This window comes from Halichoerus grypus, chromosome 5 (genome assembly GCF_964656455.1).
Source record: "Halichoerus grypus chromosome 5, mHalGry1.hap1.1, whole genome shotgun sequence".
NCBI classification, from domain to species: domain Eukaryota; kingdom Metazoa; phylum Chordata; class Mammalia; order Carnivora; family Phocidae; genus Halichoerus; species Halichoerus grypus.
Window position 1 is genome coordinate 71,112,656 of NC_135716.1, and position 26,482 is coordinate 71,139,137.

The 26,482-nt window shown below is 39.0% G+C and overlaps 1 long non-coding RNA gene across 1 annotated transcript in view; it reads right to left on the reverse strand.

Annotated features, from left to right (window-relative positions):
* The window catches only part of LOC144381738 (uncharacterized), a 33,709-nt gene extending 7,986 nt beyond the window's left edge, over window positions 1-25,723 (reverse strand). The window contains exon 1 of the long non-coding RNA XR_013447520.1: window positions 25,669-25,723. This is a non-coding gene — a long non-coding RNA (uncharacterized LOC144381738). The remainder of the gene's footprint in view (window positions 1-25,668) is intronic.
* Window positions 25,724-26,482: the final 759 nt, after the last annotated feature.

Sequence of the window (26,482 nt, forward strand, 5' to 3'; positions counted from 1 at the left end):
ACTGCAGAAGGAAATCTATTTGGGAAATACTTATGAAGATACATTGCTGCTCTATGACAGTCCAAAAACAACTGGAAAATGAAAAACCTCGTTGGACTGAAAAAAATGGTGGTGTTTAAAGATGGGCTATCAAATTCATAATCTCACCAGCTTCTCTTGGCTCCATTTATGTCCTTGGACTTCTTGTGCCAGGGCTCCCTGGTATGAACTTAGCCAAAGCTAGAGCATCAGCCTGCTCCCCATAATGGCAGCAGCAAAGATGACAGAGGTGGTACCACAGGATCATAGTATTACCCCTCTCTCATCACCCCCACCCCCACCCCAGCCTATCAGGCTTCCCCATCAATGAGAGCTTCTATCAGGGACACAGTTTGGAGATGCCCTCCTGGTTAAACCAATGAGAACTTGGATCCAGACAATGATGTTTCTGAATTGAGTCTTAGTTGTCACTCACTTACCCCTTACCTGGTTCTGAAAAGGTGGCTTTAATGCTTGATTTCCAAAGTCAATTTCCCATACACACCTCTCTACCCCATCTCAGATAATAATATAGTGACCCATCTTTCTCTAATCTCTTTCTCTGCCTTGACAACTTCTTCCTTGTTCCTGAATCCCACCCATACTGGACCCCTGCTACCAACTGAAAGACCTCTCTAGATATACCTCTTCCCTGTACACCAGACTGGGTTGCCCATCATTGTCTATACTCTGCCCATCTGAGAAGACACAACTGTTTCCTTTGGTGCTGCCTGTTGACAGAAACTGACTTCATGCTAAATTCTTTAGATACCACACTGTGCCTATCTGAATCTCCACTTTTACCCAGGCCACTCCCAAGTACTAATGGCAGCCCAGGGAGTCAATCACATGACAGACGCCATAGTCCCTTCCTTATATTCCTGCCTCAACACAGAATCCCAAAATATAACAACTAGAGCAATGTCCCACCTTGATGGCTCCTTTGCTAAAGGTCCCAGGTATGGAGAAGTTCTGAAAGACCAGAGCCAAAGCTTTAGTCATAGACTGCTCACCATGAATGTCATTTCCCAAATACTTAATGTCCAAGAGAGTTCAGCTTTCTTTCTTTCTTTCTTTCTTTCTTTCTTTCTTTCTTTCTTTCTTTCTTTCTTTCTTTCTTTCTTTCCTTCTTTCTTTCTTTCTTTCTGGCCATGCCATTTACTAAGAAGCATATATTGCCAAAACTGACATAGAAAATCTTCTGTTTTTTCAAGTTTATGGATATACAAAATGCATTTATATATTAATCATTTATGGATGATTATTTTTGTTGCTTCCAAAATAGTGTTATCCTAAACTACTCTGTGATAAGCAGCCTTTTAAGTACAAATTTGCATAGGTGTCCATTTATTTCCTTAGGATATGTTTATGAAAGCGGAATGGCAGAGTCAAAATATCTTATCATCTTTAGGGCTTTTAATATATTTGATATATGTGGTCCTTCAGAAAGGTTGTAGCAGTTCAGAATTCCAACAGAGTGTGTATAAGTCATAGAATTCTAGGCTAATATCAGAATCTTGGGAATCACCTGCTTAACCTTTTACTTCAAAGGTGAGGATACAAAGACTAGAGGTGTTAAGCCATTTGCCCAAAGGTGGAAACCAAAGTGTAATTTTTGACCCATGTTTTTCATGACATTTTTCTTGTCTTCTAGCATACCACTAGCATCACAAATTAAGCAACCCAAATTATACATTTAAGGATTTAATGTGGGCAACCAATCTGTGTTCTCACCATCACTCCTATTTCTAAATTTTAGTATTTGACATCACATTATAGACTCGTGAAATAGTTTCGATATTCAGGGAATATCTCAAGCTTCAAATTACCAAGAAGGAAATTCTACTTGGAAAAATGCCTGTAGCTTAATCCCCGGTCCCGCCTTCTGGTCTCTCTTTCAAAACCATCTGTTTTATTGATGGACAGGGCTGGGCTCAGAAACCAGATGTGTTTTCCAAAGAAGTTTCTGTTATTCTAGAGGACAGAATGTCTGACACATGACAAAAGGCAGGAATTTTTTTGTTTATATTAGTTGTTAAATATGAAACAAATCAACAATATGTCTCTTCTTAAAAATACTTTGGCAGGCTAGCTTTTGTCTATTTACAAATCTTTGCTAACATAATTACAGGATTGCTTTCCTTAAAAATCTTACTCTGAAATTAGCTAGCCTATAGCTCCCACAGCAGACCCCAGAATCCTGTGTGCCCTTGTGAAAATTTTTGCAAATACAGCACTAATAGTGAACAAGTGTGTCATCCCATTTTTGCTCTCAAATACTAGGGCCCAAAGACAGAAGGAATGACTGGATGTAGTGAGTTTCTGATGGTCACATTAACATTTTGAAGTGTAAGGCAACAGAGGAAAGGTCAGTAGGTTGATCATTCCGTACATTCATTCGAGAAACATTTATCGAGTCCTACCTATAAAGCAAGTACTGTGCCAGACAGTAGGGCTACAGTACAAAGGTGAATAAAACAAACGTGAACATAACCTACAGGGATGGAGTTTTCTTCTTTGGGGGTTTTCAGTTGCTTTGTTTACGTCTAATTTATAAAGAACTTTGTCAACTTAGCTTTGGTTTCCTTGTAATGCCAAATATAACATTATAAACCTTTCATAAACCCTTAGTGAGGTCTGTGGTGGACGTCTCCCTCTCTTGCAGCCTACGAGCTTGAAAGCATCACGTATGCTTGACTCTATCAGGTAGAAAGTACGCAGGGCTTTTGAAAATTCTCCTCCAGGACAACAAGTCTATTTCAATTACTAGGACAAGATCCCATTCATTAACATCTGCTTTGATTTGCATAGAATGCAGAATCCACTCTAAGCAAAAAAAGGAATTTTGGTATAAAGATTTGGCTTACTGTACACACTGCCAGGAATTTGTAAGTCCAAAACATATTCTGTAGATCTTAGCTGATTCGTGCATTTCTAAGTCCTAAAATTTCTCCTAAGAGGTCTCTCTGTGAACCACTGTAATAAGCTGTTTTGTTCCACATTGTGTCCCTTTAAAGGTTTTTTGCAGTCAAGCCAATCAACAAAAGTCCTAGAGGCTCAAGCTAAAGCATAATTAGCCAAATCATTCCTTGACTTAAATCCAGACAATTTCCTTTTGGTACATTCTTTAAAAAAACTAATGACCCAACTTTCCCTCCCCCATCACCCAAATCCATACAAGACCAACTTGTGAACAAATTAAGTTCTAGGGCTGAAGAGCTCCAGAGGCCCCGATCCTCTTACCTCCCTTTCAACCAATCACGATGCCTGGAAATCTACTATTAAAGAATCAGTCTTTGGTGTTTTATTTCTTTTAAAGTCTTCGGATGAGTTTCATATGATTGTAGGAAGAATAGGTCCCATTCATTCATTTGTCCATTTACTCTCATTGGTTCATCCATTTTTGCAACAAATACTGGGGGGCAGGGGGGCATTTTTATATACCCGGCATTGTCCTTCTCTCGTAGTGTTTTGAGTGATTTCAGAATTGAAGTGCCCACAGAGCTCATCTTGCTACATGACAGCACATAGGATCAGACGATGCGTGAAGAGGCGCATTGATCAGAGATCTCACCCAGTACCAAACTGTACTAATAATTTCAAGGATACAGGTCATCATGAGGCACAGGCAAAGCAGGAAGAGGCCTGCCAACCTCATGGGCCTCTCGGGGTTTTCCCTGCCTTAGTGGGCATGCTCTGGCTCCTTAACATGAAAGATCTCTAAGCTCTGCATGTGTTCACATCACTAACATGTGAAGGCATGAAGTTCTTCCATCTAACGCTCAGGGTTGTGTAGCTTCCATGAGGGAGTCCAGGGGTCATGTCCCGTATAGCCATAGATTCCAGGTTTGTTTACCACTAGGCATCTTAAACAGATAATACATCCTCAAAACCATTTAGCTTGTTTTCCAGGTCTGCCATTAGCGTGTTTACACAAAGATGACAAAGAGGTCCCATTGGAAGAGAACGGATTGCAAACTTACTGCTTTATCAATTGGCTTTCCATTACTCAACGTGAGACAGACTCTAAAACAGAGGTAGGAGCTACAGGGTGGACTTGATGATTTTTGTCCAGCCTTGGCTTTGACAAGTCAGACTGAATCACAGTGGGCTTGCATGCCAGTCAGGACAGAAAAGACAGTGTACTGGTACCTTCCATGAGTGTTTTGCTAAGCATTTTCCAGAACCAAACTCTCACAATGTCAGGCATTCCCTTCCAGAGTTTGGAATTGACACTGCTACCATCAGTGTTGCTGCTGAGCGCTTACTGCGTGGCCGGCACTGAGCATTTATGTGTAATATCTCATTTCATTCTTACAGCCCTGTGAGGTGGGGACTGCTGATCTTCTACCACTTCTGAGGAACTGAGGCTTAGAGAAGTTACATACACCATACATGTCCATGCTGCCAGACTGGATGGAAGTCTGGAATCTCAGTCAGCACCCTCTCCCAGTCAGGGCAGAGGACTGTAGAACGAGGTGGCTGAGAAGCCTCAGGAGCTCTTTGTTCTCCAGAGGACCCAGAAGCTGCCAAAGAGAAACCTCCCCAGAGAGCGAGTTCCCTTTCTAGACCATTCTTTGGGTGGGGTAGCACCTGCAAATACCAGCCCACTTTTCTAAGGAGAATTCACATTAATGAGTTCTAGAAAATATAGTACCTGGCTAGGCCCAGATCAAAAATGGCAGAAGAAGGTCTTAGAGTAACATATTTTGGTCTGTGACAATCAGGAACCTTTATTCACTTCCAAAAGGTCCCCAGAAATCCTTTATAACTTCCTCTAATCAAGTGTCTTCTAAACTAAATTCATCCAAACACGGCAGTGTTTGAGGGAGCAGACATCCGGAGGTGGTACCAAGCAGTACTGAGTCATCTTCTGACAGATATTTGGGGTGCATTTTTTGTCCTCTAGAGGACACAAAATGTGATGATGGCCTCATTGTACAAATGAGCAAGAAAAGAAGTCCCTCTGTATCTATGCCCAGGGCTAGCTGTGTTTTAGATCATTTCCTTGAATTCCGAGCCCTAGATATTCAATAAACTCATATTATACTGCAAAAAGCCCTTCTGGCATTGTTCTTAAGTTTTTTTGTTTTTTGTTTTTTGTTTTTTAGATTTTATTTATTTATTTGACAGAGAGAGAGACAGCGAGAGAAGGAACACAAGCAGGGGCAGAGGGAGAGGGAGAAGCAGGCTTCCCTCAGAGCAGGGAGCCCGATGCAGGGCTCTATCCCAGAACCCTGGGATCATGACCTAAGCTGAAGGCAGACACTTCACCAACTAAGCCACCCAGGCACCCCTGTTCTTAAGTTTTAAAGAACAGGGATTTTTTGAGGTAAATGATAATACTTTTTCAGGACTCATAAGAAAAAAAAAAAAGGATTTTAATCATACAAATTTTGTAATTGAATTTGGGTATTTTTTCTTCTCCTGCTGGAATAGAGACAATTTTTAGAAAGAAATTGGATGTATGCAACCAAGACAAAGAACATTCTGAGGCACCACACATCTGTGGCTACTGAGTGCCTGTTTCGAATTACATTTAAATTGCCTGAAGAGCATTTGGCAAATGGAAAATTTTAAGTTGGTTTAAGCTTTTCCATGGACAATTTAGGTTTTGTGCTGTTATTGTTATATCTGTGCTTTTGCATTCAAATCTTTTCAACCAGCATGGAAAAGAGAAAAACATTGTGTTAAAGGCTTTTTAATGACATAGTAACTCCTCTTGACAAACAGTGGATCTGTTCCATTATCTTATCTGCCAAAAAAGAAATATCTTCCAGGAGAATAATATGTGCTTAATCATGAAAGGCTTCAGCTTTGAAAGCTTCAAATGATAGAATCAGCAACAGAAATAAGTACTCTACATCCCCAAATTAGATGTGTTCTTTTGATTATCTTGCAGTAACATCTGTGGTAACAATACTTTCTGAAAACCACTGCTGATATACTCAAATAGCTTTACTAAGTTGGCCTGGCTTGTCCTGTAAAAAATCGGTGACTTAACCAAGCATGGGATGGCACCACCCCTTGCCATTTGCCCTTTGGCTTGGCTGCCCCAAGAGAAGCTTCTAGAAGCTGCTATGTGAGATCTGACTTCAGAACACAGCAGTGCTCTGATTCCTGCAGACCTCCGCGGAGGGACTATCCTCCTGTGGGCACTGAGGCCCATCAACTCCAGTGAAGTATCTTTCCTTGTGTTGCCTTGAGGATTACATAATTACAATTTATACATTTGGAAAATGGCACCCACTCAAAATAGACATATTGTCCTGCTTCGAGACAATTCTTAGTGGAGCTATTCCTATCCCCAAGGCCAGGCTACCTTGCAGGTGAGAACTGAAGGTAAGAGTTCTAAAGGCCGTTGCCTGTGTTGGTCCAGATCAGAGGTAGCACAAACACATGGTATTCTGGCAATCTCTGATTATGAACAGGAAATTTTATGATTTGATCTCATTAAGAAATAGATCGCATTCTTTATCTGCATTTGTGGGGTTTTGTGCTACGGGTTTGTGCATTTTTTTTTAAGATTTTATTTATTTATTTGAGAGAGAGAGAACCAGCATGAGTGGGAGGGGCAGAGGGAGAGAGAGAGACTCTCAAGCAGACTCCACACTGAGCCCAGAGCCCAATGTGGGGCTCGATCTCATGACCTTGAGATCATGACCTGAGTCAAAACCAAGAGTCGGATGCTTAACCGACTGTGCCACCCAGGCACCCCCAGGTTTGTGCATTTATTAAAATGACCTTAATATCATGATGATAGAAAATATAAAATCCATCTAGATCAGCGTCAGGATTGATGCATTCATGGAAGATGGTTTGCTTACTTTGGGAGGGGGTGAGTGAAGAATCTGACGGCAGGAATATTAAAATATCAAAGGTTTGGATTCAAATGTGCTCTTGGTTGTCAAAATGCTGACAGATGCTAAATTCCTGAGAGATGTTGAGCTTGTGGGATACTCAGGAAGAGAATGCTGAGGATTTTCCATGTCACTGCTTTAAAATTTTTCATTCTTACCTCTGAAACTAATAATTCATTATATGTTAAGTAATTGAATTTAAATTTTTAAAAATGAGAAAAAATAAAAAAATAAAACTTTTCATTCTTTACCCTATTTCACCTCTCCACAAGAGACAGAACCTATGCTGTACAGCAGAACTAGAAAGAAGCACTTACCCTTCCAGAACCACTAAGTAGTTTATTATTCATGGTTCACATCGTCCCCAAGAGACAGAAAAAGCTGTCCTATATCTTAGATGAAATATTATCAGGGCTGGAATAGAATCAGGAAATGTGGTTCTCACAATGTTATACTTCATATGAAAAGTATAGAAATAGAAATAGAAAAATAAAACCCTGAACAAATGTTATAATCTAAAAATAAAATTTCATATAGCCTCCCTCCTCCTCCTCCTCCTCCAAAAAATAGATAACACAATTAAAATATAACCAAACAATATTATACATGAGAAGGATTGCAGTGGTCTTGTGCATGCCTCACTGGTAAGATTGGCTATAGGTAATTTTGCAGAAAAGGAGAACGTAATATGAAATCATTCTGATGGGAGTAGGTTTTTCAAAAGCATACAAAATCTAGGTCTTGAGTGTGCTTATATGTGTGAAAGAGTAAGTTCAATTTACTTAGGAATTTTTTTACTCTCTTGTAATGAATGGTAAGGAGTATGATGATGGTGATGGAGGTAGCAGCATTTTTGACCAGCTATGGCAGTGTGTTCATACACACTGATTTTATTCTATTTTTTTCTTTTTTACACACTGATTTTATTTGATCTTTGTTACAATCCAGATGCAGAAAGATTCCACCCAAACTTAGGGGAAAATGTATAGCCATTCAAAATGAACCAAAGTATAATTTTTTTTTGAAAAGGATACTAATAATATGCATGCCTTTTATATCTGAATTTGTAAAAGCAGAATAAAAATGAAACTCAGTAGAGAAAGTTTGTGGGAAATTTAGATGTTAAAAACCTGACTTAATTGACTGAAAAACAAAGAGAAACTGAGAAAGAGAATATGTCTCGATAAAGAAGATGTGGTATATATACAATGGAATATTATGCAGCCATCAAAAGGAATGAAATCTTGCCATTTGCAACGACGTGGATGGAACTAGAGGGTATTATGCTGAGTGAAATAAGTCAATCAGAGAAAGACATGTATCATATGATCTCACTGATATGAGGAATTCTTAATCTCAGGAAACAAACTAAGGGTTGCTGGAGTGGTAAGGGGTCGGAGAGATGGGGTGGCTGGGTGATAGACATTGGGGAGGGTATGTGCTATGGTGAGCACTGTGAATTGTTTAAGACTGTTGGATGTTTTCCATGCTCAAAAGGAGACTGCTCCAAAATGGAAGTGTCTTCCAGAAGTTGGCTGCTTATGGGAATCCAGGGCTAATTATCCTAAGTAAGTATTCAGAAACTAAACCAACCATTGTCTTCTCTGGGTACTAAGGAAAATGTCACCATGGACAAGTAGGCTCTACTATGGCATGCTCCTTCCTACATTGCATGCTTCACAGAGAGAGTGACTTCTATGGACTCTATCACTGATATTTTCTTGCCCTCCAATGGATTCCAAGAAGAGATGACCTCAGCAGGATATCAGAGGACAAGAGAAAAGAGAGGCTGGAATATTTCTCTCCCTTCTTGTGCTCTGTTTTGGTGCTCCAGTGCTGGTTGGGTCATTATCTTTATCACAGACCTGTACCTCTGAAACAAATAATACATTATATGTTAAAAAAAGAAGAAGAAGAAGAAGAAGAAGAAGACAGCAGGAAGGGAAAAATGAAGGGGGGGAATCAGAGGGGGAGATGAACCGTGAGAGACTATGGACTCTGAGAAACAAACTGAAAGTTCTAGAGGGGAGGGGTTGGGGGGATGGGTTAGCCTGGTGATGGGCATTAAAGAGGGCACGTTCTGCATGGAGCACTGGGTGTTATACGCAAACAATGAATCATGGAACACTACATCAAAAACTAATGATGTAATGTGTGGTGATCAATGTAACGTAATAAAATTAAAAAATTTTTTTAAAAAAAGAGAATATGTCTCAAGTAAGGGTTTATTTTAATTAAGAAAGAGATCATAGTCCTAATGGTTTTGAAGGAAACTATGTAATGCTCTGCACTTGAGCAGGGCTAATATGGACAATTGCCAACATTTGTGCCTTTCTGCAAATAGGCATTTTTTAACAGCACTTCACCACACTGCTTATGAAGCTGGACCGAATATATCACAGTTCGGTAGTGTTTTCCTTCTTTGCCATAGAAGCTGATCACAGAGTCCTCAAATCACTAGTTAGAGGTCAATTTGATATGAATGCTAAAATTATCTGGGCTGACCATATTGTGGCCCAATTATTTTGATAATTGGAATTGGTGAATTATGTGTTGATATAAACAACTGTGCTACAATTAACCCTGAAAGTGGTTGATCTCCGAAGCTTTGTAGATGTGCGTGTTCTCATCCCGCAAAACATGTGAGCGAATCAGAAGCGTTACTGAGTTTTGGCTTATCAACTCCAAGTTTCTGACTGATACTAGTTGTCTTTTGCTCTAGATTTCCAACTTTCAGTAGGAAAATCGATTAAACATATTTCCTAGAAAATTTTTCTGATTCAAGATAGTTCTCGGGGCACCTGGGTGGCTCAGTGGTTAAGCGTCTGCCTTCAGCTCAGGTCATGATCCCAGGGTCCTGGGATTGAGCCCCACATTGGGCTCCCTGCTCGGCGGGGAGCCTGCTTCTCCCTCTCCCTCTGCCTGCCTCTCTGCCTACTTGTGCTCTCTATCTCTCTGTCAAATAAATAAATAAAATCTTTTTTTAAAAAAAGATAGTTCTCAATGGAACTAGTTCCCTGCTGATAAAGCTGATTTAGAAAAAAATGCCTTAGGGCTGAGCATAACACTCTTCCTTGTTTTTCTGTCATTTCCCATTATGGAAAAATTGGATTGTTTTAAAGGTATGTCAAAATGCCCCACATGTATTTACTGCCACCACTGGGCGTGTGGCAGAGAAATGAGAGAACTCACCCCAAAAAATGTTTGCTGTGACTCACAATGTCCTTGAGGACAGCTGGGCCAGCAGAGCAAAGTCATGGCTATCTGGAAAAGGCCAAGTGTAAAAAAGAAATAAAAGGTAACATACCAGCAACTCTTCTTTCCTTGGCCCAGAAGGAGTTTTGGGCAAGAGCTCAATGAATTCTTCTCCCACTGCTTTATAATTGTGCTGTCCATGATAAACTAAGGGCACAGGGTGAATCTCTTTGGTGTTCTTTGTCATATTATACTCATGCAGAGAAGCCATCAGAGATGGAAATGACATTCTACCATTGCTCCAGAAGACATAGTAAAAAGTGAACCTTGGAACTTGTGATAAAGAAGGAGCATATCTTTAGAGGAGTGAAATCTAATAGCATCTTCCTTCCACAGGACAGGCAGTCAATCAAACAGTATCTAAACCCAGTATGGAAAGAGGGTATAGAGGCACACTCTAAACTCACTCAATGTGATTGAATTCCATTGCCTATCCTACTTTGTTAGATGGGCTCTTGAGGAAAGAATGAGTTAAGCCTCAGGACTGGTACTCCAAAGTATTATTCTTTTTGTTGTTGTTGTACTTTCTTTATACACACACACACACACACACACACACACACGTATATATACACTTTCATCTTCTGTTTTATCTTACCATTGCGAATGTGTAGTTTAGATAAAATTAAATGTATAAATCGGGTAAGTCAGCTATCTTTTATTCTCCCTTAATTATGCTATGCTTAATCAATATGAAAGAGGATCAGGAAATTTCTCTTCAGTGTTGAATAACTACAAAATTAATCTGAGTGAGAGGTGGCTGTATAATCTGGTATAATAACCTTCCTAAGAATTGCCTTATTACAGAGCGGCTCCGTTATTGTTCCCAGGGAAATGTCTGAAACAGTGAACAATTTAGGAGGGGAAAGGAGCACAATAACAATGGAAGGCTTTCTCCTGAGATTGTTCAGTTGCTGTTGTAAGAGGAGGATGGTGACAAACATTTATTATCCCTGAGATATGAAAAGCCAATCTGAGCACTGACATCAACTCAATAATTAGCCAAAAATTGAACGTGCTCTGATGTCCTGATTTCAAATTCTTGTTACTTACCATCCAGAGGGAGAAAGAATTGGAAAAGATGAAGGGACAGAAAAAGTACCAGAAATGGGTTTTCTCAAATTCCTGAGTGGACAGATTTATGAACAGAACTGGGTCTGATCCTAGGCCTTGCCCCAGTCATGTGCTGGGGAAGCCTTGGCTGTTTAGCCCAAGGTGCATCTAGCATGGGGGAGAAGTGTTTGAAATCAGAATCTACCCCTATGAGGGACAATTGGTTCTAAAAAAAAAATTCATCAGGAAAGAGGAATGTGGTACTTCTCTCCCAGGGGGTCAAACATCTAAGGGGATGTCCTTGTCTTGGCTCCTATCTGCTGAGGTCAGAGATATGAAGACATGAACAAGACAATGGTGCCGCAAGAAAGGATGTTTTCCATGCTCAAAAGGAGACTGCTCCAAAATGGAAGTGTCTTCCAGAAGTTGGCTGCTTATGGGAATCCAGGGCTAATTATCCTAAGTAAGTGTTCAGAAACTAAACCAACCATTGTCTTCTCTGGGTACTAAGGAAAATGTCACCATGGACAAGTAGGCTCTACTATGGCATGCTCCTTCCTACATTGCATGCTTCACAGAGAGAGTGACTTCTATGGACTCTATCACTGATATTTCCTTGCCCTCCAATGGATTCCAAGAAGAGATGACCTCAGCAGGATATCAGAGGACAAGAGAAAAGAGAGGCTGGAATATTTCTCTCCCTTCTTGTGCTCTGTTTTGGTGCTCCAGTGCTGGTTGGGTCATTATCTTTATAATTCTATCTCTTGCCAGACCCCCCTCCTCTACCACTCCAGCCCTTCTAGCTCTGGTAAAACTATTTCCTCTCTCTGCTCCTTGGGGCCTAAGAGTCTGTTCAGCTTGGCTTCCCTAACCATGCTCACACCTTCGTAAATGATTGAATTATATTCAGTGAAGCCCATTTGCTTCTTGCTGTGAACCTCACTGATACAAAAAGCTTCATTTGCCAACAACTTGCTGACTTTCAAAGGTTCATATTCACCTTAGACCACATTCTTATGTTCAAGGTCATATATTTATTCAACAAATAATCGTTGAGCATCTATTGTTTGTTAGACGTGATATTTACAACAGTTAACAAGACACTCTGTTAAACAGTCTAGCAGTCTAACAAAAAGCAGTCTCATTCAGAATATGCTGAAGTAGAGAGGACATTAGAAATGGTGAGTGAATGGTATCTTAGGGTTACCTAACTGTGGGCCAGGTGTTACTTCCTGGATATCCATCTGGATCTTCATGCACAACATTTTAAACTCTGAACTCACCGGCCCCCAAACCTTCTCCTCACCCTATTTTGCCTCTCTTTGTTGATGGCATCAACACACCATTAAACCACTTGTCAGAGTTAGAACCCTTGGAGTCATTCCAGATTCTTCCCACTCTCTTTTACTCATCAATTAAACACTCAGTCCTAGAAATTACAGCCTAAATAGCACTCAAAAAAGTCCTATGCTCCCCATCCCCACTGCTCCTACCTAGTTCAGATATCCCCAGCATTCGTCTCCCTGTCTCTGATCTTCTCCTTCTACTGCATTTTCCACCATCAGTCCCTGACAACATATAAACATGACCCTAATTCTATTCTAGTCACAGTTTTTTATTTGACCCCTTCAAAGATGAGATGAAAATGTATACTCCTTACCCTTGTGCACTATTGGTGAGAACATGAAATGGTGCAACCACTGTGAAAAACAGCATGACGGTTCCTCAAAAAATTACAAAGAGAATTACCTTATGATCCAGCAGTTCCACATCTGGGTATATTCCCAAGAGGATTGAAAGAAGGATCTTGAAGAGATATTTGTACACCCATGTTCATAGCCGCATTATTCACAGTGGGATATGAAAGCAGCCCAACTGTTGATTGATGGATGAATGGATAAACAAAATGTTTTATACATAAACAATGGAATATTACTCAGCCTTAAAAAGGAAGGAAATTCTTACATATGCTACAACATGGATGAAACTTGAAGACATTATGCTAAGTGAAATAAGCCAGTCACAAAAAGGACAAATACAATATGATTACACTTACATGAAGTGTTGAAAGTAGTCTAAATCATTAGAAACTAAAAGTAGAATGGTGGTTGTCAGGGGATGAAGGGAGAATGGGGTGTTAGTGTTTAATAGGTATAGAGTCTCAGTTTTGTAAGATGAAAGTTCTGGAGGTGGATGGTGGTGACAGTTGCACAACATTATAAATACACTTAATACCACTGAACTATGCACTTAAAAATGGTTAAGATGGTAAATCTTGTATTATGTGTATGTTACCGTAATAAAAACTTGTCAAAAAAAAAGAAGAAGAAGAAGAAGCATACTCCTTTGTATCCCTTTTATGATCTGGCCCTTAAATACCTATCCAGCCTTGTTTCACCCCATACCCCTGCCCAACTACTGCCTGACTCCTCACAGTGCTAAAGTAATTGTGGTTCCCAGAACATAGGCCATGCTTTCTTTTGTCATATCCACTGACAACATTCTACTTTTCTTTCAAATCTTGCTCAGATGTGGCCATCTCTATGAGGTCCTTCCTGTCTCCTACAAGCACCTCTAATCTCCCATTATACCTAACATGCATCTCCCGTAGCAATGCTCTCATTGTTTTTTTTTTTTTTTTTTTTTGAAGGTAGCTAAACAGTTTATTATTATATGCCATGGAAATTAAGAGAGAGAGATATTTGTGTTATTTTAATGAAAGGACAGGTATTTCCAGAAACCATTACCAATTTCAATACATATGTAATCATGTTTTTACAAATCACTTTAGTACCTGGATTGATTGAAAACAGGTGGATTTTTCTAACTGTTTTTCCATTACATTTTTTTTTTTAATTTTTTTATTGTTATGTTAATCCCCATACATTACATCATTAGTTTTAGATATAGTGTTCCATGATTCATTGTTTGTGCATAACACCCAGTGCTCCATGCAGAACGTGCCCTCCTCAATACCCATCACCAGGCTAACCCATCCTCCCAACCCCCTACCCTCTAGAACCCTCAGTTTGTTTTTCAGAGTCCATCGTCTCTCATGGTTCTTCTCCCCCTCCGATTTCCCCCCCTTCATTCTTCCCCTCCTGCTACATTCTTCTTCTTCTTTTTTTTTTCTTAACATATATTGCATTATTTGTTTCAGAGGTACAGATCTGAGATTCAACAGTCTTGCACAATTCACAGCGCTTACCAGAACACATACCCTCCCCAGTGTCCATCACCCAGTCACCCCATCCCTCCCACCCCACCCCCCACTCCAGCAACCCTCAGTTTGTTTCCTGAGATTAAGAATTCCTCATATCAGTGAGGTCATATGATACATGTCTTTCTCTGTTTGACTTATTTCGCTCAGCATAATACCCTCCAGTTCCATCCACGTCGTTGCAAATGGCAAGATCTCATTCCTTTTGATGGCTGCATAATATTCCATTGTATATATATACCACACCTTCTTTATCCATTCATCTGTTGATGGACATCTTGGCTCTTTCCACAGTTTGGCTATTGTGGACATTGCTGCTATAAACATCGGGGTGCACGTAGCCTTTCGGGTCCCTACTTTTGTATCTTTGGGGTAAATACCCAGTAGTGCAATTGCTGGATCATATGGTAGCTCTATTTTCAACTTTTTGAGGAACCTCCATACTGTTTTCCAGAGTGGCTGCACCAGCTTGCATTCCCACCAACAGTGTAGGAGGGTTCCCCTTTCTCCGCATCCCCGCCAACATCTGTCATTTCCTGACTTGTTAATTTTAGCCATTCTGACTGGTGTGAGGTGGTATCTCATTGAGGTTTTGATTTGGATTTCCCTGATGCCGAGCAATATTGAACACTTTTTCATGTGTCTGTTGGCCATTTGGATGTCTTCTTTGGAAAAATGTCTGTTCATGTCTTCTGCCCATTTCTTGATTGGATTCTTTGTTCTTTTGGTGTTGAGTTTGATGAGTTCTTTATAGATTTTGGATACTAGCCCTTTATCTGATATGTCATTTGCAAATATCTTCTCCCATTCTGTCAGTTGTCTTTTGGTTTTGTTGACTGTTTCCTTTGCTGTGCAAAAGCTTTTTATCTTGATGAAAGACTCCACCCCAAAACTGCTAGAACTCATACAGGAATTCAGTAAAGTGGCAGGATATAAAATCAATGCACAGAAGTCAGTGGCATTCCTATACACCAACAATAAGTCAGAAGAAAGAGAAATTAAGGAGTCGATCCCATTTACAATTGCACCCAAAACCATAAGATACCTAGGAATAAATCTAACCAAAGAGGCAAAGGATCTGTACTCAGAAAACTATAAAATACTCATGAAAGAAATTGAGGAAGACACAAAGAAATGGAAAAACATTCCATGCTCATGGATTGGAAGAACAAATATTGTGAAGATGTCAATCCTACCTAGAGCAATCTACACATTCAATGCAATTCCCATCAAAATACCATCCACTTTCTTCAAAGAAATGGAACAAATAATCCTAAAATTTGTATGGAACCAGAAAAGACCCCGCATAGCCAGAGGAATGTTGAAAAAGAAAAGCAAAGCTGGCGGCATCACAATTCCAGACTTCCAGCTCTACTACAAAGCTGTCATCATCAAGACAGTATGGTACTGGCACAAAAACAGACACATAGATCAATGGAACAGAATAGAGAGCCCAGAAATGGACCCTCAACTCTATGGTCAACTAATCTTTGACAAAGCAGGAAAGAATGTCCAATGGAAAAAAGACAGTCTCTTCAACAAATGGTGTTGGGAAAATTGGACAGCCACATGCAGAAGAATGAAACTGGACCATTTCCTTACACCACACACAAAAATAGACTCCAAATGGTTGAAAGACCTCAATGTGAGACAGGAGTCCATCAAAATCCTAAAGGAGAACACAGGCAGCAACCTCTTCGACCTCAGCCGCAGCAACTTCTTCCTAGAAACATCGCCAAAGGCAAGGGAAGCAAGGGCAATGCTCTCATTGTTAACTGTTGAGTCACACACCCATCTCCTCAGGCTAACTAATTCCTTACCTGCAGGAGCTATGTCTTTCCTTCTGTGGATCTATGACACAGGCATTCAGGAGACAATATTTGAGAAACCAATAAATGAATGCATGCTTTACAATATTTGAATCACATTGGCACCCTTTGTGTCTTTTACTCCTCCCCAGGAATGGCACTTATTACTGATTAATAAGGAGTTAATTGGAGACAATTTGTTGTTTTTTTTAATTTTTCTTTCCCAAGTTTATTGAGCAATAATGGACAAATATAATTGTAGATATTTAAAGTTGTACAACATGATGATTTGATATACATATACATTGTGGAATGATTACCAAGACCAAGATAATTAACACATCCATCACCTCACATAGTTTTGTTATTTTGTTTGTTTGTTTGTTGGTTGGTTGGTTCGTTTGTGGTGAGGACACTTAAGATCTGCTCTCAGCAAATTTCTAGTATATAATGCTCTATTATTGATAGTCACCGTGCTGTACATTAGAGTCTCAGAATTTATTCTTCTTATAACTGAAAGTTTATACCCTTTGACCTACATCTCCCCATATACCCCCTCCCCCAAACCTCCTAGCAATCACCATTCTATTCTCTGTTTCTATGAGATTGACTTTTTTTTTTAAATCCACATATAAGTGATACCATACAGTATTTGTCTTTCTTTGTCTGACTTATCTCATTTCCAGCATAAAGCCTTCCATCCATGTGGTTGCAAATGGGAGGATTTTCTTCTTTTTTAAAGCTAAATAATATTCCTGTGTGTGTGGGAGGGGGAGTGTGTTTCACATTTTCTTTATTCATTCATCAAAGGGCATTTAGGTTGTTTCTGTATCTTGGCTATTGTGAATAATGTTGCAGTGAGCATGAGAGTGCAGATATCTCAAGATACTGATTTCGTTTCCTTCAGATATATACCCAGGAGTGGGATTGTTGGATCATATGGTAATTACATTTTTAATTTTTTGAGGAACTGCCATACTGTTTTCCATAATGGCTGTACCAATTTACATTCTCACCAGCAATTTCTCCACATCCTTGCCAACATTTGTTACCTCTTGTCTTTTTGACAATGACCATCCTAACAGGTGTGACGTGATACCTCATTGTGATGTGATTTGATTTGTATTTCTCTGATGCTTAGTGGTGTTCAGTGCCTTTTCATGTATCTTTGGTCATCTGTATGTCTTCTTTAGAAAAAACATTTATTCAGGTCCTTTAACTCATTTTTCAAAATGACTTCTTTTGCTTTTTTGCTATTGAGGTTTGTATGAGTTCTTTATATATTTTAGATATTAACCCCTTATCAGATATATGGTTTGCAAATATTTTTCCCCATTCAGTAGGTTGTCTTTTCAATTTATTGTTTCCTTTGCTGTGCAGAAGCTCTGTAGTTTGATGTAGCTTCACTTGTTTATTCTAGCTCTTGTTGCCTGTGTTTTGGGTATCTAATCCAGGAAGTAATTGCCAAGACCAATGTTAAAGAGCTCTTTCCTTATGTTTTCTTCTAGGAGTTTTATGGTTTCAGGTCTTACATTTGCCTTTAATCCACTTCAAGTTAAGTTTTGTAAGTGGAATAAGATAGGGATGCAGTTTAATGCTTTCTCATGTGGCTCTCCACTTTTCCCAACACCACTTGTTGAAGAGACTATCCTTTCGCCATTGTGTGTTCTTGGAGTCCTTCTTAAAAATTAATTGACCATATATATGTAGGTTTATTTCTGGGCCTTCTAATGTGTTCCACTGGTCTATGTGCCTGTTTTTCATATAGTACCATATCATTTGATTACTATAGCTTTGTAATATAGTTTGAAATCAGAAAGTGTGATACGTCCAGCTTTGTTCTTTTTCTGAAGATTGCTTTGGTTACTTGAGGTCTTTTGTCATTCCATACAAATTTTAGGATTGTTTATTCCACTTCTGTGAAAAAGACCATTGGAATTTTGATAGGGATTGCACTGAATTTGTAGATCATGTCGGGGAATATCAGCATTTTCACAATATTAACTTTTCCAGTCGAGACCTGGGAATATCTTTCCATTTATTTGTGTCTTCTTCCACTTCGTTCATTGGTGTGGTGTCTTATAGTATACAGGTCTTTCACCTCCTTGGTTAAATTGTTTCCTAAGTATTTTATTGCTTTTGACACTATTATAAATGGGATTGCTTCCTCTATTTCACTTTCAGATAGTTTTTATTAGTATATAGAAACACAATGGATTTTTGTAATGTTGATTTTGTATCCTGCAACTTTACTGAATTCATTTGGAGCCAATTTGTTAGTAAGCTTAGCACAGTAAGTACAGTTTTGTGACAAAGAGCACAGATATGGAGACTCCGCAACTCTGGAGCCCCTATCTAATTTTATGATCTCAGTCGTGAGATCACAAGTCAAGAATCCATAGATTCTTCATATGTAAAATAATAGTGATAATGACAGTAACTGTCACAGAAGTTACTGAGAAAATGCATACTTAGTACATACAGTATCTGAACTATGGTGAGTCTCAATATATGCTAACTATTACTTCATAACCCACCACACTAAAAATGTTGCTTGTAGCGAAGGTCAGAAGACACAGAGACATGCACTTAATTTATGCACATAATGATATCGCCTTGACTTCTCATATTTTTTTAAAGATTTTATTTATTTATTTATTTGAGAGAGAGAGAGAGAGTTCACTCAAGAGAGGGAGAGCAAGAGCAGTGGGGAGGGGCAAAAGGAAGGGGGAGAGGGGAGAGGGAGAAGCAGACTCTCTGCTGAGCAGGAAGCCTGATGTGGGACTCAATCCCAGGACCCTGGGACCATGGCCTGAGCCGAAGGCAGATGCTTAACCCACTGAGCCACCCAAGCACCCTCTCATATTTTCATATATATGTGACTATTAGAGTCTCGGCAGTATTTGTAACCTGCCCTGAGCAAGAGTTGTACTTCATTCATCATGCATGAATCTCATATGTGGAAGAGGGGGCAGGAAGAAGAAATGGTAGGAAGTGGTAGAAAGTGGAGAAGCTGATAGCATAGCGGGGAAGGGGGAAATCAGTTGCCAGTCTTCCTAATCTGCCTTTTAATAGAAAAGGCTCAGTCAAGTATATAGTGTTTACTTTCCAGCTAAAAGACATCTTTCTGCAATACCTATTGTCGGAATAGGTAAGTGTGGTCAGTTGGCAGAGCCCCAGATTGGCCTGCTTAATTCAGATAGCACAGGCCTGCATAGTCTGTTTTTATGTAGCTCACATCTTTTTCCTATTGTCAACATTTATTATAGCTATCTTTAGCACCTCTAGCAATTGTAAGAAAAACATTTAATACCTCTTTGTTGAAGAAGCAAAACAATATGAAAAATAGAGGCATGTTTTTTCTTGAAAATTTGCATTAGGATGGTGTGCAATTAGAAACTTTATTATCACAGCTTTTGTATATCCTCATCAAACATACATTAAGAATTTGTTTGAACTTTTAGAGCAACTTTTCATTTTTCTTTGTCAATATAAATGTTTCCATTACACTTATGGAGCCACGTAATCTCGAAGAAGGTAGTGGAGGAAGTGATGGTAATGCTTGACATACTTCTCATTAGCTGATGGGTTTCCATTAAACATGCTATTAAAGTGAAACGAGATGGTTCAAAGGACGAGTAATGGGCCACAGAGCTTTTCACCTATGTGTCAGTGGGGCCAGCATTTCCGTTAGGAAAGTCTGACGTATGACAATTTCTCAGTAATGCAAAAGCATAGTTCCAGTAGGTTCCCTGTAGAACAGCCCATTTTCCAAATGACCACTGAGGGGAAAAAAGCACTAGACCAGGGGTTATAAGACCTGAATTCTAGTCTCAGTGATCACTAACTTTATTTCTGTCTCACTGAGCTTCCCAGGTGCCTCAATTTCCTCAACTGTCAAAAGAACACATAATAAAAGCCCTATAAATGTTGCAGAAGCCCTTTAAAAGTGCTGTAGAAAGTATTAATTGTAATACAAATTGTAATCCTATAATCCCTGAGCAAAATGATTCTGATCTGCTCCACCGGTCCCTAAGGTCTTTGAGCTGCAGCACTGTGTCACCCATGTCCTGTCAGCCAGGGTTCCTAAATGCAGTCATGGAACCCACTTTAGCTAGCTTATACAAAGAGAATTGAATACGGAATATACATGACACAACATTTAGGGGAGGGCTGAAGAAACAGACTCCAGCTGAGCTTCCAGGAATAACTCCTACTACAGCACCGTTGTTGTGAGCCACCCAGATGACGGCTGCCTCTCCCACAACCTGGGAGACGCTGGAGCGGCCAGATCTGTGCACACATCACTGGTGCCGCATTCACACATGGAACACCAAGGCCTCATATTCGGCTTCTTTCCCCACCAGGATGCCTTTTTAAGATGAAGTCTTGAGTCATTTTATGTCGGTGGTGGAAAATAAAGCATAACCTTCTCAAGAGAGTCCGAAAGTATAGTTTTTCATTGTTAGCATCTTAGAAGGGAGTTGGGATGGGTATCGCCACAAACAAGAGTCAGATTCTACCAGATGTGCCTGAAAAATCCCTGGCGCATTAATAGGCATTCTTGGCTGAATTTCGTGTAATTTAAAACAATTGTAAAAGCAGTCATGCAACAAATAGTAACTGGATACTGACTATGTGCAAAAGACAGTCTACCCAAAGGAAAAAAATCTGAATTAGCACAACCATCTAATACAGAACTGCCTACACTTTCTCAAGCACCCCATGTCCCTTTGAGTTTCTAAGATTTTCCATAAGCCCTTCCGTCTGCCTGGGGTGGCCTTCTCTCACTCTCCTGCCTCCAGCTAACTCTCAGGGATGAGTATCTTTGGTCCTTAAAGACTACTCAAGCTTCACTTCTTTACATCAGATAGGATACTTTTGACTCCATGTTATGAAATAGCTGAAAGTGGCTTAAATAATAAGGACTTACTATCTCATATAACAAAAAGAAAAAAATGATAGATATAGAAGAATCCAGGTTTGTAACTCAGCAACACTACATTATATGTATATATGTAACAAAGACCCAACTTTCCTATCTCTGCCCTTCTATCCTCAGCCTGTTAGAGCTCACATTCTCAGGCTGTCCTTTCATCATCACAACATGGATGTCACCTTTTAGATATTATGTTGTCACACAGTTGTGATCAAAGCCAGGAAAGAAGTTTCTCCTGGCATGTCTCCTTCTATCAAGAGAAAAATCTATTTAGAGTTGCATCTGTAGAATTATCTTTACACCTCCCTCTCCAGGGTTGTGTCACATGCCCTCATCTAAACCAATATTGAAAGTAAACATAGGGGCACCGGGTGGCTCAATTGGTTAAGCTCCTGACTTTGGCTCAGGTCATGATCTCAAGGTCCTGGGATCAAGTGTTGAGTGGGGCTCCATGCACAGCCTGGAGTCTGCTTCTCCCTCTCCCCTTGCCCCTTTCCCCTCTTGTGCTCTCTCTGTTTCTCTCTCAAATAAATAAATAAATAAAATCTTTAAAAAAAAAAAAGATAGTAAGCATAAGCACAGAAGTACAGTGTTTGACAATGATTGGCTTAGACTTGTGAACATTCACTTCCTGCATCCAGCAGGGAGAGGGAGAGTGAATACCATCATTAAATCAGGACTCTTCCAGCAAGGAAGAAGGAGAAAAGAGCAGGTAACCCATTGCATCAGCTATACCTTCTCAAATACAACCGACCCTTAGGCCTTCCTGAGCTGTGTGAGTTGCTCCACTTCAGGGCTCTCATGGCAACTCACAATTAGTGTAATCGTAGCACTTATCACATTGTCAACTCACTTATCAGTTCTGCCTCCCTGTGAGCTCCTCTAGGGCAGAGGCTATTTATTATTCATCTGTATCTCTAGAGTTAACTCAGTGTCTAGCACATAGAATGCACCTAGTAAATGTTGGTTGAACTCAGATAAGTTGAATTACTCAGGTCATAAAATTCTATCCATGTAAATGGACATTAGCCATTCAGAAGAGTTATTATTTTATTATCTAACTAGATCTCACTTAGACAGATGGTCTAAAATGTTTTTGCACAATTAAATCTAGTTATTTCAAAATGCCAGTGAAGCTACTGGTAAAATGGACATAAATAAGCAAACAGAGAACTATTTTGTGTATCTCAATCCTGTTAAGTAGCTAGTCTTTGTAGTTAATCGTTTCATTTTTAGTTCTTTTATTTATGTCACATCTACATGAGCAAAAACATAAGTTTCATAGCCTAAGTTAAAACAATTCTGGATTAAGTTCAGAAACATGTGAATAGTCACACTGAATTTCTGTGCTAATATGTGGAGTATTTATACAACACATGTTGGACTCACACTTATAGCGAAAATATAGGAGCAGGGACCAAACTTACCCTTCACCTGAAACAGCCAACAAACAAATCTATGTGAAATAATGGCTCATAAGACACTAGCATCTTGAGAAAAACAAAAAAATGAGGTCAGCCCTACAATGGCCCCAGCATAGCACCTTGAGAGAGTTTCCAGGCAGTAGTGATGCTTGGGGGGGGGGGGGGGGCGGGGCGGAGGGAAGGGGTGCATCTGGTAGAACTCAGAGGACTTGCTGGGTTGAGGAGATGAAACTGAAAGTCTAGGGAGACCGAGGCAGCTGGTGTTCACAGAACAATACTGGAGAAGAGAAAGCTACACAAAGAGAGATCTATAGAGAGTCCCATTTACATATCCAGCTGAGTTCAAATCAGGACATGCAAAAAAGGGAAACTATCAGGGGCTGGGAAAAGAACCATTCAAAAGATCAGAGGTAATAGTGTCCAGCATTTACAGTGGGCCAAGAATAGTGCCTGTTCCCACCAGCCAGACAGGAAAACTTTATAATTCATGGAACTTTGAGTAGAGTACCTAGAAGAGTCTTGCCTCAGTAGTGGGGAAAAATTATCACTGAACTGAGCACAGCTCTAATCCTACCTGACAGACATTAAAAGCAAGATCTGAAAGGATCAATCTGTTTACAAGTAACTTAACAGTGATCCAGAAAAAACAAACAAACAATTCAAGAATATGTATAAGAATTCAAGAAAACCAGCACCCAAGAAAGAAAAATTTGCGATATTATCCATCTAATCAAAAGTTACTTGCAGATTCAATGCAGTCCCTATCAAAATTCCAATGGCATTTTTTTTCCACAGGACTAAAACAAACAATCCTAAAATTTGTATAGAGCCACAAAAGATCCCAAATAGCCAAAGCAATCTTGAGAAAAAGAACAAAGCTGGAGGCATCACACTCTAATTTCAAGTTATATTACAAAGCTACAGTAATGAAAAGAGTTGGTGCTAGCATAAAACACACAGAGATCAATGGAATAGAATAAAGAGACCAGAAATAAACCCATGCATATATGGTCAATTAATTGACAACAAAAGAGCCAATATAGAATGGAGAAAGGAGAGTCTTTTCAATAACCAGTGTTGGAAAAACTGGACAGCTACATGCAAAAGCATGAAACTGAACCCCTATCTTACATCATACACAAAAACCAACTCAAAATAGATTAAAGACTTGAACATAAGATCTGAAACCATAGAACTCCTAGAAAAAAACATAGAGGGTAAGCTCCTACACATTGGTCATGGTAATGATTTTTTTTTTTTTGGACTTGATATTAAAAGCAAAGCTAACAAAAGTAAAAATAAACAAATGGGACTACATCAAACTAAAAAGCTTCTGGACAGCAAAGAAAACCAGCAACAAAATGAAAAGACAACCTACGGGATAAGAGAAAATATTTGCAAATTGTATATATGATAACACTGTTAACATCCAAAATAGATAAAGAACTAAAACAACTCAATTTAAAAAAAATAAAAGAATCCAATAGAAACATGAGCAGAAGACTTGAATAGACATTTTCCAAAGACATACAAATGGCCATCAGGTACGCAAAGAGGTGCTCAACATCAGTAGAGAAATGCAAATCAAAACCACAGTGAGATATACCACCTCCACCTATTATAATGGTTATCATCAAAAAGACAAGAAATAGCACGTGTGGGAAAGGATGGAGAAAAGGGAACTCTTGGGGCGGCTGGGTGGCTCAGTCATTTAAATGTCTATCTTCGGCTCAGGTCATGATCCCAGGGTCCTGGGATGGAGCTCCGCATCGGGCTCCCTGCTCAGCAGGAAGCCTGCTTCTCCCTCTCCTTCTGCCTGCCACTCTGCCTACTTGTGCTCTCTATCTCTCTGTCAAATAAATAAATAAAATCTTTAAAAAAAAAAGAAAAGAAAAGGGAACTCTTACGCACTGCTAGTTGGAGTGTAAATTGGTGCAACAAGTATGGAAAACAAGTTTCTGCAAAAAATTAAAAATAAAATACCATATGATCCAGTAATTCCACCTCTGGGTATTTATCTGAAGAAAATGAAAACACCATCTCAAAAAGATACCTGGACCCCTGTATTCATTGCAGCATTATTTACAATAGCCAAGACATGGAAACAGCCTGAGTGTACAACAGATGAATGGAGAAAGAAATATTATTCAGCCATGAAAAAGGAGGAAATCCTGCCATTTACAACAACATGGATGGACCTCAAAAGCATTATGTTCAGTGAAAAAGTCAGATAAAATAAGACAGATACTGTATGATCTCACAGTATGTGGCATTTAAAAAAAAGAAGAACTCATATTTGCCAGAGGTGGCAGAGTAAGGAATGGATGAAGTTGATCAAAAGGTACAAATTTCCAGTTAAAAGATAAATAACTTCTGTGGATATAATGTACAGAATGATGACTACAGTTAACAATACTGTACTACATATCTGAAAGATGCTAAGAATGGATTTTAAAAGTTCACATCAAAAGAAATAAAAATTGAACTATGTGAAGTGATTGGTGTTAACTAAACTTACCATGGTAATCATTTTGCAATTTATACATATATGAAATCATTATATTTTATAGTTTGCACTAATACAAAGTTTTATGTCAATTTTATCGCAATAAAACTGGATAAAAAAAGAAATGATGCAAGCAAGAATTCTATAGAGCAGAGGTTTTAAAATAATAAAATTAAAAACTGTAATTCTGTAATTTTATTTCTTTCAATTTCTCTTTCTTTCAAAAATGAAATAAAAATAAAGACATTTCAGATATGTAAAAGCTGAAATAATCATTACCAGCAAACTCACACTATAAAAAATATTAAAGGAAATCCTTTAGGCAGAACAAAAAGAATACCAGATGGAAATCTGGATCTACACAAAGGATTGATGAGCATAAAAAATATATAAGATTTTTCCATTATTTAAATCTCTTTTAAGAATAATTGGCTGTTTAAACAAAAATATCAGCAATATAGTATGGGGCTTATCACATATGGAAAAGTAAAATGTATAGAAATAGTAAGGTAAAAGAAAAAGAAAATAGCACTAAAGTTGGGAGGGGAGAAAGGAAAGTAGATTATCATAAAGTTCTTATATTACCTGTAGGGTGACCAACTATCTCAGCTTCACTGTGAGGTTTCCTATGATACCAGACTTTCAGTGCTAAATTAAGACAGTTACAGGAAAACTGAGATCATTAGTCATCCTAACACACCAGGTGGTGTAATATCACTTAAAGATAAACACCAATAGCCAAGCTGACTTTAGCTCATCAACCCCACCTCTCTGTGCCTTAGTTTACTCATCTCTAGAATCAGGAACAATAAAGCCTTCTTATTACTGTTATTGCAAGAATTTCATTATGGTCTAGTTTCACTTAAAAAAAAATCAAGGTTATAGTATAAAGAATGAATAAGAGAAAACATTACTGTAACCAGAGAGACAATTTAGTAGGCTCATCTAGTAAATAGACCAGAGGTGATGAGGACCAGAACTAAGAAAGTGACATTGGAATGGAGGCAAATGGAAAAACTCAAGAGAAAGTAGATCCACAGTGTTCAGTGGTCCCTTCTTTCAATAAACGTTCACTGAGCACCTACTATGTTCCAGGCACTGCGCTAAGGCACTGAGGACACACATCCAAACCAGGAGACTTTGGTCTGACTAAATCCAGTGTTTAGAGCTTATTCTGTGTTTCAGTTTTCATCCAGAAATTCATATATTCGTTATAGACTCAGCCAATGAGTACATTTTCTCCTCTGTGTATTAAAAAAAAAATGTGGAGAGAAAAAAACAATATTTGGATTCAAAATAGGAAAACATTTTTTGACCCAGTCAGGAAAGACCCATGTGAACCATCAAATCTTAGCAATTCCCCTCTTTTCTTATATAATAAAATTATTTTAGATTTTAG